This window comes from Nannospalax galili, unplaced genomic scaffold (genome assembly GCF_000622305.1).
Source record: "Nannospalax galili isolate Female #2095 unplaced genomic scaffold, S.galili_v1.0 scaffold803, whole genome shotgun sequence".
Lineage (NCBI taxonomy): Eukaryota > Metazoa > Chordata > Mammalia > Rodentia > Spalacidae > Nannospalax > Nannospalax galili.
This window is the reverse complement of record NW_008349354.1, coordinates 1,294,234-1,305,137: the sequence shown is the minus strand read 5'-3', so window position 1 is coordinate 1,305,137 and position 10,904 is coordinate 1,294,234.

Sequence of the window (10,904 nt, the reverse complement as noted above, 5' to 3'; positions counted from 1 at the left end):
GAACAGAAGAGACTGTCAGATTCCCTGGAACTGGAGTTACAGGCAGTTGTTAGCTGCCATGTGGGTGCTGGGATTTGAACCCAGGTCTTTTGCAAGAACAATGTTTTTAGAAACTGTGCCATCTCTCCAGCCCTCCTTTTTTCATTGTTTTGTTTTGTTTTTGTTTTTTTGAGACAGGGTCTCTCTGTAGCCCCAGCTGGCCTGAAACTCACTATGTAGACCAGGCTGGCCTTGGATTCACAGAGATCTGCCTGCCTCTGCCTCGAGTGCTGGAAGTAAAGGTGTGTGCCACCATACCCAGTTGTTTATTTGAGACAGGGTTTCCCTGTAGCTCCAGCTGGCCTGGAACCCTCTATGCAGACCATGCTGGCCTGGACCTCACAGAAATTCTCCTGCCTCTGCCTCCTGAGTGCTGGGATTAAAGGTGTTGGCTATTTATTTGTTTTTATTTTATGTGTTTATGTGTTTTGTTTGTAAGTGCACCTTGTGTGCAGTGCCCATGGAGGCCAGAAGAGGGAATGGGATCTCCTGGAACTGGAGCTAAGGATAGTTGTTAGACACCTTGTGGGTGTTGAGAACTGAATCCAGGTCCTCTGCAAGAGCAGCCAGTGTGCTTAACCACTGAGCCATCTCTCCTGCCCCTGTACTACTTCTTAAGCGTTAAGGATCCCAGCACATTTTCATATTGTGGGACCAGGCTCCCAACACCTAAACTCTGGAGACTCATTCAAACCTTAGCCAATACACAGCGCCATCTTTTGGCCAGAATAGTGTTAAAGACATCTAAATGCTAGAGGAGAATAGACAGTTCTGGCATCTGGTGTCAGGCACTGTTGGAGCAATCTTTTTGGTGTGGAGTGGCATTCTGCCCTGCAGTTGCTCTGTAATTTGACTGGAAACTCTTCCCAGATTAGTGGTCTCTGAACCAGGTTCTCTCTCTGTCCCTTACAGATTCTGAGAATTATAATATAAATGCAACATTAAGTACTCAGTTCTGATTAGCTAGTGTGGGTTTGTAACTAAGATCTCTGACAGTTACGTTAGACTCCTTACAGTTCAACACAATTAGAGTTTCTTAGTGTTGTTTGAATGAACTAATTTATTAAGCCATTGCTATGGTTTCACAGGAATCCTGGGAAATTATCTGGATTTTCTTGTATCCTCACAACCCTGTTAATGTCCCTCATCTGGTGGATTGTACAGTTCTTAGGAGGCGTGTGCTTAACTGGCCTCACTGATACAGGCTGAGGAATGTTCTGTTTTGACCACTGAAATCTGAACAGAAGTGAAGCATATTGCTTCCAGACCGAAGTTTTAAGAGCCAGTGTGCAACCTTCCATATCCTGTCCCCTTGTTTTTCTGCTGAGAGTTAGGCAACATTCCAAGTTTGCTGTTAGTGTGGGTCCTGGAAAGAATGTGAAGTAGTGAGCAGACACAGCTTTAGCGAACATGACATGATAGAAATGTAAGCCATCAGGATGCTGTTCTGATGTTTGTTTACATTGTGCAATTGGATCTGTCCTACCCCCTATTTATAGCAGTAAATTCAATTAAACTTTTTACTCTAATCAAAAAATCCAAAAATTTTTACTCAAGCATCTATCACATCTTAACCACATGCTAACCCCACCTAACTTAATAAAAAGTAATAATTAGTTTTTTTAAGAAAATATAAAGCAACGAACTTATTCTCAACAGATAGATACAAAATGGACCTACAACCACAGAAGTGGCTGAAGAGACGACTAGACCACCCCGCCATTTCCCCACTCTAACGTCTACTGGCCCCCAGCTAAAAATATCAGGTGACATTGCTTCGTGGATGAACTATTTCAAACCTTTAAATCTGAGACAACAGATAATTCCAGCGCTGTTTAGACTGTTCCAGAGAACTGAGAAAGATGCAAAGCTTCAAATTATTTTAGAAAGCCAAAGTGACACTGTACCATAGTCGTACAAAGATAGCATTGAAAAAAGAAAACTGACATCCAATCTCACTTCAGGAGGGATAAATTCTAAATGATTCAAAATAACATAATTCAGTAAAACATTAAAATAGACCAAGCAAAATGCGCTTTTGAAAACCAAGTATAGCTTTCTACCGGCCAAATATTCTGACAATGTACTATATTAAAATAGATCAAAGGAAGACAGTATATATTTATCTCAGGCAATGTCCAAACAATATTTAATGAGGTCCAGTCACTAGTTCTAATGCACACACAGTCCAGCTGTAGTGGGTGGTTACTTTCTTTGTGGAAAGAACAATAAATAAGATATTTCAAACTTCAACTCAGGATTAGGTTCAGAGTAAAAACACAAACTAGATGTCAAGGTGCCTACTGTTTTGATACATTGTGTTAAGCACATTCATAGCTAAAACCAAAGTGTGGCTTAGAGTTATACATATTATGAGAAGAAGACTAAGAAATGGCTTAGCAGTTAAGAGTACTTATTGTTCTCTCAGAGGACCTGGGTTTGTTTCCCAGGACCCATATGGCAACTAACAACCACCTGTAACTCCTGCTCCAGGGGATCAGAGGCACTCTTCTGATCTCTACAGGCAATGCACACATGTGGTGCATTTATATACATGCATGCAAAACACTCATATACGTAAAATATAAATTAAAAAAATTTAAAAGAAAATAACTTGAAAAAATATTAAAATAGCAATAAATCTAAAAGATATATCCAGTTTTCCAAACATTAATAAGGACACACAAACACAGACACACACACGTACACACACACATCATTTCTGTTTTTTTCTAGTATAGAATAATAAAGACTAAATTTATCCTTCTAAGTGAAACAATAACAAAAACAATAAAAAAACTCAACAAGAACCAAAAACACAACAGCAAAACAAACACAATTGAAAAGCAAATACATGAAGCAATAGGGTTTTGTTGTTGTTTGTATGTCTTTGTCTTTTGTTTTTGGGACAGGGCCTTGTTATGTAACCTAGGCTGGCCTCAAACTCATGCTCCTCTCACCTCAAGTGCTGGGCTTACATAAGGAAAAACGCCCTCCACCATATCCGGCGGAAATAACAGTTTCTCTGACAGTGTACCTTAGCCAGTGAAGGGCAGTGAGTCCTTAGCTATGGAAGACACGTGAGATGAGAGCTGCCACTGTTCTGACAGCTCCAAAGCTGTGGCCCAGGATTGTGGTTTGATTGTGAAATGTCCCCCACAAGCTCATGTGTTTGAACACTTGGTCTCCAGCTGGGGGTGGGCCTTGAGGTGGGGTCTAGCTGTAGGAAGTGGGTCAATGGAAGTGTGCTTTGAGGTGTCATAGCCTGGGCCTACTTCCTGTTTTCTCTTTGCTTCCTGACTGGATACACTGTGACCAGCAGCTTCATGTTCCTCATGCCTTCTTGGTCAGGATGGGCTGTATCCTCTTGAACTGTAAGCCAAAATAAACTCTCTGACAGGTTGTTTCTTGTCAGGTATCTGCCACAGTAATGAGAAAAGTAACTAATACCCCAGGAAAGGGAAGACAACTGGAGCTCTGTAGTCTTTCTGGGTGGAGGAGAATTATCCCTGAGATCATTCAGAGACTAGAGAGAAGCTTTAAAGAATCATGATTAAAATCTTCAAGGCATTGTCATAGCATCTAGAGTAATTCCAGTATCAGGCAAACAAACAAGAGATGCATCAAGGGGGACTAGAAGGTGAAGTTGGAGAAATAGTCTTGAATATACAACAAAAAAGGGAAAAACATTAAAATGTAGAAAGAGGGCCTGGGGAAATGGCCCAGTGGTGTAAGAGAAGTTGCTATGCAAACATGAGGACTTGGGTTCGAATCCACAGCACCCACATGAACAGCTGCAGTAAGCAGATTTAGACAAGGATTCTACTAGTTTGATGGCTCTGCCAGCCCAGCCAAACAGCCAACTGCAGGGTCAGTAAAACCTTCTCTCAATAAAATAAGATGGACAGCAACAGCAGACACCCAGCGTCTTCCTCAAGCCTCTGCATGTGCACACATGGATGCATGTGATTCACAGCCCTAGGCATAGACCACACAGAGGCACACCACATGCAGATGTAGAAAGAAAAGATAAGAAACTTGAGGCAAAATCAAGCGAGAAGATAACAATTCCAAAAATAGAAATCTAAAAAACAACTGATAAGGAAAAGTATGCAAATCACACCAACATTTCACAGCAGAAATCTAAGTTTCCTGATAGACCCATAGGCCTCTGTCCAGGGAAAGATGAACAACTCACAGCAATGTACTTCTTGTGAAATTTCCATAAGCTGGAAATAAAGAGAAAAATCCTAAAGCCTTCCACGAGGGGGGGAAAAAAAAGATCTTTTTCCAAGATAAAGAATAAGAATGGGGATTGGAGAGATGGCTCAGCAGTTAAGAACATGTGTTGTTCTTCCAGAGGACCAGAATTCGGTTCCCAGCACCCACATCAGGCAGCTCATAACCACCTATAACTCCAGGCTCTACATACACATACATGAATAAAAATAATTCTCTTTTTAAAAATTTATTATTTTTATTTTATGTGTATGAGTGTTATGCCTGGGTGTAGGTAAGTGCACCTGTGTCATGCAATGCTCGTGGAGGACAGAAGATGCTGTTGGATCCCCTGGAACTGGAGTTATGGACAGTTGTTAGCTGCCATGTGGGTCCTGGGATTCAAACCCGGGTCTTTTGTAAGAACAGTGTTCTTAACCACTCTTGTCTTTTGATATAAAAATTGGGGCTTGGGGGGTAGGCGGTGCAGAAGCGTATTTAGAACCCTAGGAAGGCATTTGAGGGAGAGACGCCAGGACAAGATTTGCTGAATTCTGTACCTACACAAGCTGACAAATCAGGGGGGAAACTGGAATAAGAAATCTTTTTTTTTCCTTTTCTGTTTTGCAGTATTAGGGATCAGACCCAGGGCCTCATGCATATTCACTGAGCCACACCCTCAGCCAAGGGTATATTGTAAGACTACTAGTGTCTCAAAGAATGTTTTACTCATTGATCACTCTCACAAGTAGTATAGGATGTGCATTTCAAAACAGAAGCTTAAGCAAAGAGAGGACTATAAAGGCCTACAAATATGGAGATGAAAGAGAAAGTCTCAGGCCCCAGGAGGGTAAACAATTCTGGATGGAAGAAGAGGAAGGGGGGCCCTGGTGGGATCTGTTTTCTTAAAGACTTATTTTATTTTGTTTATGTGTATATGTGTGTGCTTGCATGAGTTTATGGGCACCATGTGTGTGTGCAAGTACCTGCAGAGGCCAGAAAAGGGCATCATCTTCCCCTGGAACTGGAGTTACAGGCAGATGTGAGCTTCTCATTGGGGTCCTCTGTAAGAGCAGTAAGCACTCCTAAGTGCCAAGCCATCTCTCCAGACCTCTGGTGGGATTTCTATAGAGGGAAAAAAATTGAACAATAGATTTTCTGAGGGAAGTGATCACATGGAAATAGAGATGAGAGGGATTTCACAATTCTTCGCCCCCCTTTTGTGTGTGGTATGTCCACATGTATACATGTATTTCTTTTTTTACATGTGGGTGGGTGTGCATGGGCATGGGTGCATGTGCATGTAGAGGCCTAAGGTTTATGTCAGGAATCATCCTTGATCACTCTTCCACCATAGTCATTGAGTGAGGAGGGTCTCAGAATTTGCAGATACGTCTAATCTTGCTAGGCAGCTTGCTCTGAGGACCTCTGTCTCTGCCTTCTAAGGCTGGGAATTACAGACAGGCTGCCATGCTCACCTGGCATTTATGTGGGTTTCTGGGGATCCAGACTCCTGTCCTCATGCTTGCACTGATGAACATTTAACTGCTCAGTCATCTCCCCAGTCCCTACAATCCATTCGGAAGGTTTGATAGCCATTATCGTGAGCTGGGGATGTAACTCAGTGGTCAGAGCCCTTGTCTGGCATGTGCAAGGCCCTGGGTTCACAGTGCTACAACATAGTAATAATAATGGTAATAATAATGTTATCATTATCCACATTATTGTTAGTGGCTTTATGTTCCTAAACGTACTAGGTAGGTATTATTATAAATTATTTTTAATTCATTTAAGTAGAATTAGTTATCAATCAAATTTTTCTATTGCTAAGGAAAATTTTTGAAATGGGAAAATTATGATCCTCATACAATATGCAATAAACACACCAAGGATTTTATCTCAGCTCTTAGTAGATGTTGTAACCATCAGTTAAAGAGAAGACAAATAAGATGGTCAAAGGAAAAGGATTTTCTAAGGAAGGATTTGCTAAGTATCACTGTGTACTTTGGCTGACCTAGAACTTGCTCCACAGACCATGCTGGCCTCAAACTCACAGAGATTAGTCTGCCTCTGCCTCCAGAGTACTGGGATTAAAGGGATGTACCATGCCCAGTCTACCTATCTCTGTCTATCTATCTATCTATCTATCTATCTATCTATCATCTATCTATCATCTGTCTCTCACCATTTCAACTTGTTTTGTTCATTTGATTTTTAGATAGAGTCTCTTATAGCCAAGGCTGGCTTTGAACATGCTACATAGTATAGAATGACCTTGAACTTCTGGTTTTCCTGCCTCTACCTCCCAAGTGCTGGAATTACAGGCCTGTATCACCATGCCTGCTTTTATGTGGTGCTGCAGATGGAACCCAGTGCTTCATGAATCCTAGGCAAGCACTCTACCACCTGAATTACATCCTCAGCCCTGTTTTAATTTTTTACACTTTCTTCTGGCACATAATTTAAAATTTAGATTCTGTTTAAAACTAATGGAAAGGTATTATAAACCTGTAATCCCAGCATTTGGGAAGTGGAGGCAGGAGGCTTCACTACATGTGTGTAGCTATAGCTACAGCCGCTTCAGCTACATAGGGAGTTCAAAGCCAGGCTGGGCTACATGATGTTTTGTTTAAAAACAGCAAACAATCATCAATACCAACAAAAATATAATGCAGAAACATCTGTTTTCAGTGAGCCATACTGAAGGGAAACACAGTAACAGCTGACCAGACTTGAACAAGTAAGTCTTAGAGCCTTGTAACTAAACAGCAGCCAGAATCAAGGAGGGACAAGTTTCTGAGCTATCCTTCAGATTTCTAAGGCTCTAGGGGCTGGAGCAATGGTCAGTAGTTAAGAGCACTGGCTGCTCTTGCAGAGGACTTCGGTTCTGTTTCCACCACCCACATGGCAGCTAACAAACACCTGTTCTAGGGAATCTGACACCCTCTTCTGGCCTCCACAGGCATTGCACACATGGTGCACTTACATACATGCAGGCAAAATATTTCTACACATAAAATGAAAATTAAAAAAAAAAGATTTCTAAGGCTTTAGAAAGAAAAAGATTACTCTTGGCAATGAACACTGCATATTTTAAATGAATTAATTAGAACTTTGTGGTCAAGCATTTGAGTTTGTATTTATGAAATAAATTTATCTATCATCTACCATCTATCTATCTATCATCTATCTATCTATCTATCTATCTATCTATCTATCTATCATCTATCTATTATGTATCATCTATCATCTTTCTATCTATCATCTATTATCTATTATCTGTCATCTATCATCTATCTATCAATCATCTATCTATCATCTATCTATCTATCTATCTATCTATCTATCTATCTATCTATCTATCTATCAATCATCTATGTGTCTGTCCTCTATCTATTGTGCTGTTTTGGAGGAAGGGTCTGACTAAGTAGTCCTGGTTAGCCTCGGACTTGCAGGGGTCGTCTTGTCTCTGCCTCTCAAATGCTGGGATCACAGGTATGTATCACCACGCTCAGCTTGTATTTATTAACATTTTGAAAGTTATTTGTATGAAATGAGTTCCCACATTGGGCCCCAAGAGACCAGATCAAACCACAAGGAAGTCATTTGGGTTAGGTGTTGCAAAATCAAACTGAACTTAATAGCAGACTGGTTAAAATAAACAAGACACAACACAACATAGAAAATTCTAAGAGACTTAAAGGTTAGTGAAATGGAGTGCGGCCAGCCCACCTTCAGCAGCGCCTTTGCTTTAACACGCAGCAGAAAAGCAACTTTGCAGGGATCCCCCTGTCTTTGTTTCTTGTTTCCTACCTAGAAAGCCCCCTTCTCTCTTGTTCAGCTCAGTGGGGCATCTTCCTGCTTCATCATGGCACTGCCCTGTTCATGAATTGCCAGTTCAAGTCAATTTTGTCCATAAAACTAGAAAACTTTTCTTTGCCAGTTATTGACACTTAAATTCTCTGAAGTAACTTAATCATAGTGAGATCGGTAATCAAGAAACAAAGAGATGGGGGCATAAAAGCTCAGAGACAGAGAAAGCCGTTCTTTTGTGTGTGTGGAGGGTGGGCATGTGCGGGCTGCACTGTGCACGGGGAGGTCAGAGGGCAACTTGGAGTCAGTTCTCTCCTTTCACCATGTGGCTCTCAGAGACCACACATAGGCTACCAGCCTTTATGTGTGCACCATCTTGCTGGCCCAAGAAATTACATCTTAACACAAAAAATTTTGTAACGATAAAAAGGCTAAGTATACTGCTTAATATGCTTAAAATGGTATATAGCCAAGTATTTGGTTTATTTTCTTTCTTCTTTCACCTGGCCTTTAGGATCCTTCTATGAAGACACAGAGTTGGCAGAGCATCCCAGTTGTATGGACGAGAAACACCTCTGAAAACATCACCATTTTTCAGCAATAGCGATTGAGAACGAGGGGAAATTGTTGTAAGACATGTATAATTATTATAACTCATCCTCAAGAAATCACCAAAACTGGGCCAGGGTTATGGCTCAGAAGGTAAAAGTGTTCGCTATATAATCCTGATGACCCGAGTCGCATCTCTAGAACCTGCAGTAAAAGCTGGTTGCAAAAAAACCAGGTCTGGTGGTGTGCACCTGTGACTCCAGCACTCCTATGGTGAGATGGGCCATGATGACAGGACAGTGGCCAGAGGCAATGGGCCAGCTCCCTGGAGTGTGCGGGGCAGTGACAGAACAAGGCGGAAGGAGAGCTGATTCCTGAAAACTTGTCCTCTGACGTTTGCACATATGTGCATGCAAGCACACAGACATGCAGACATACACAAAGATACACAAATAGACACACAAACAGACACAGACACACATGGACACACACACACACACACACAGAGAGAAAAAGAGAGTGAGCGAGAGAGAGAATCGCCAAACCTGATGGATATTATTAAACTAAATAGAAGGAAAGAGAAAGGAAGATAACTGTAGCTAACAAAACCCAATTTATTGATAACATTCTTATTTGCAGTGTTAACTTCAAGAGGGTACATATAAAATACTTGTTTTTAGATTACTTCAAATAGTGATTTTTTAAAATTATTTATTTAATAACCACATAATTAGAAGAAGAATTTCATTACAACAGCATTGACATATTCAATAACAATTTCTAGAGCTAAGATGCATCTCTTTCAAAATCGGTTATAAATTTTTAGGTTTACAGTTGAATTAATACAGTTATACACTATTTACTCAGTATAAACCCTATAAGACATAAATTAAATGATGTTTTAACCTTTAAAAAGATCTCCATTTCATTATTAAAATACACATTTTCATATAGAAAAATTCTTTTTCAATGCAATTGACATTGGATGTTTGCACATACGTTTCTAATCTCTATATATCTGATTATTACTAGTCACAGTCAGTTACTTTCTGAGCTCCTTGGCATCTGATATAAAGTCATCAGGTAGGTTTCAATGGTAATGTTTTTTACATCTAATTGTTAAGGAGCAAATTTTTATGCTTTGAAGAATTATTATTATTATAATATTTATTTATTTTTACACCCACTTCCCAGATAGCACCCTCCCATAGCCTCCCTCCCCCCACTAGAGCCCTTATACTCTGATATCCCTGCTACTGTCTGCTGTGTAGTCGGCCCCCCCAGCCATTCCCCACTACTTGCCCTTCTGGTGAATCTAGTCAGCCTATCTAGAGGTCTTAGTTTTAGGAGGGTCATCTGTTCCTCATCTAGTGGTAATCAGTTGTCAATATTCCTTTGGATAAGATTGGGGTCAGCTGTTCATTTTCCCAGTTCTCTTCTGGGGTACTATCTGGGAATCCCTTTGGTCACCTCGGCCAACAACTCAAAAGAAGCTATCGCCTGTCTGGCATTGTTGCTTGTTATGTAGCCTTTAGCTGTACATATGGACTCTTATGAAATTATGCTGGCCCATTTAATCTTTGGTTATACTTTCATTTTGGGTGTTTAAAGCCATACAGTTGGTCCAGATAAACCAATTTATTTTTACTCTTAAGGTTGTTTGAGGATCTGTTCCTCAGGGGTCACATGGACTTGGGAGAAGCCCCTGGCTCCTTTCTTTTACCAGTTCCACCTTAGAGAAAGGGTCCCTTGTAACCCAGGGTAACCTCCAGTTTATAATCTCCTTGCTTCTACCTCCTGAGTGCTGAGATTACAGATATGTGTCACCACATCTGGTTTATGCAGAGCTGGGGATGGAACCCAGGGCTTTGTACAAACTAGACAAGCATTCTCTCAACAGAGGCACATCCTTAGTCCTTAGATAACCTTTCACACTGCTATTCTCATTGTCCGAAGACAGTTTATAGAACTGATTTCTGGATCAAACTAAACCAAGACTTCTGGGCAATAACCTTTTTTTTTCCTAGTTTGAGAGTGTCTCACTTTGCACCAAGTTCATTGCTATGGCTCTTACCCTGTGCTGTAGGGGTACCCCCTCCCCATTTTACAAATGAGGAACTAAATCACTATACTGAGCCAGTGTGTGATGGCTAACAACTCCTGAAGTGCTCTGACTGAAAACTTTGTTTCTGTGGCAGTTGGTCTGGTTTCTATCAGTGAATCTCCTTTTGCAGTTTTCTTTCTATTCCATGTTTTGTTTTCTAGTGTTGTGTGTCCACAGCCCC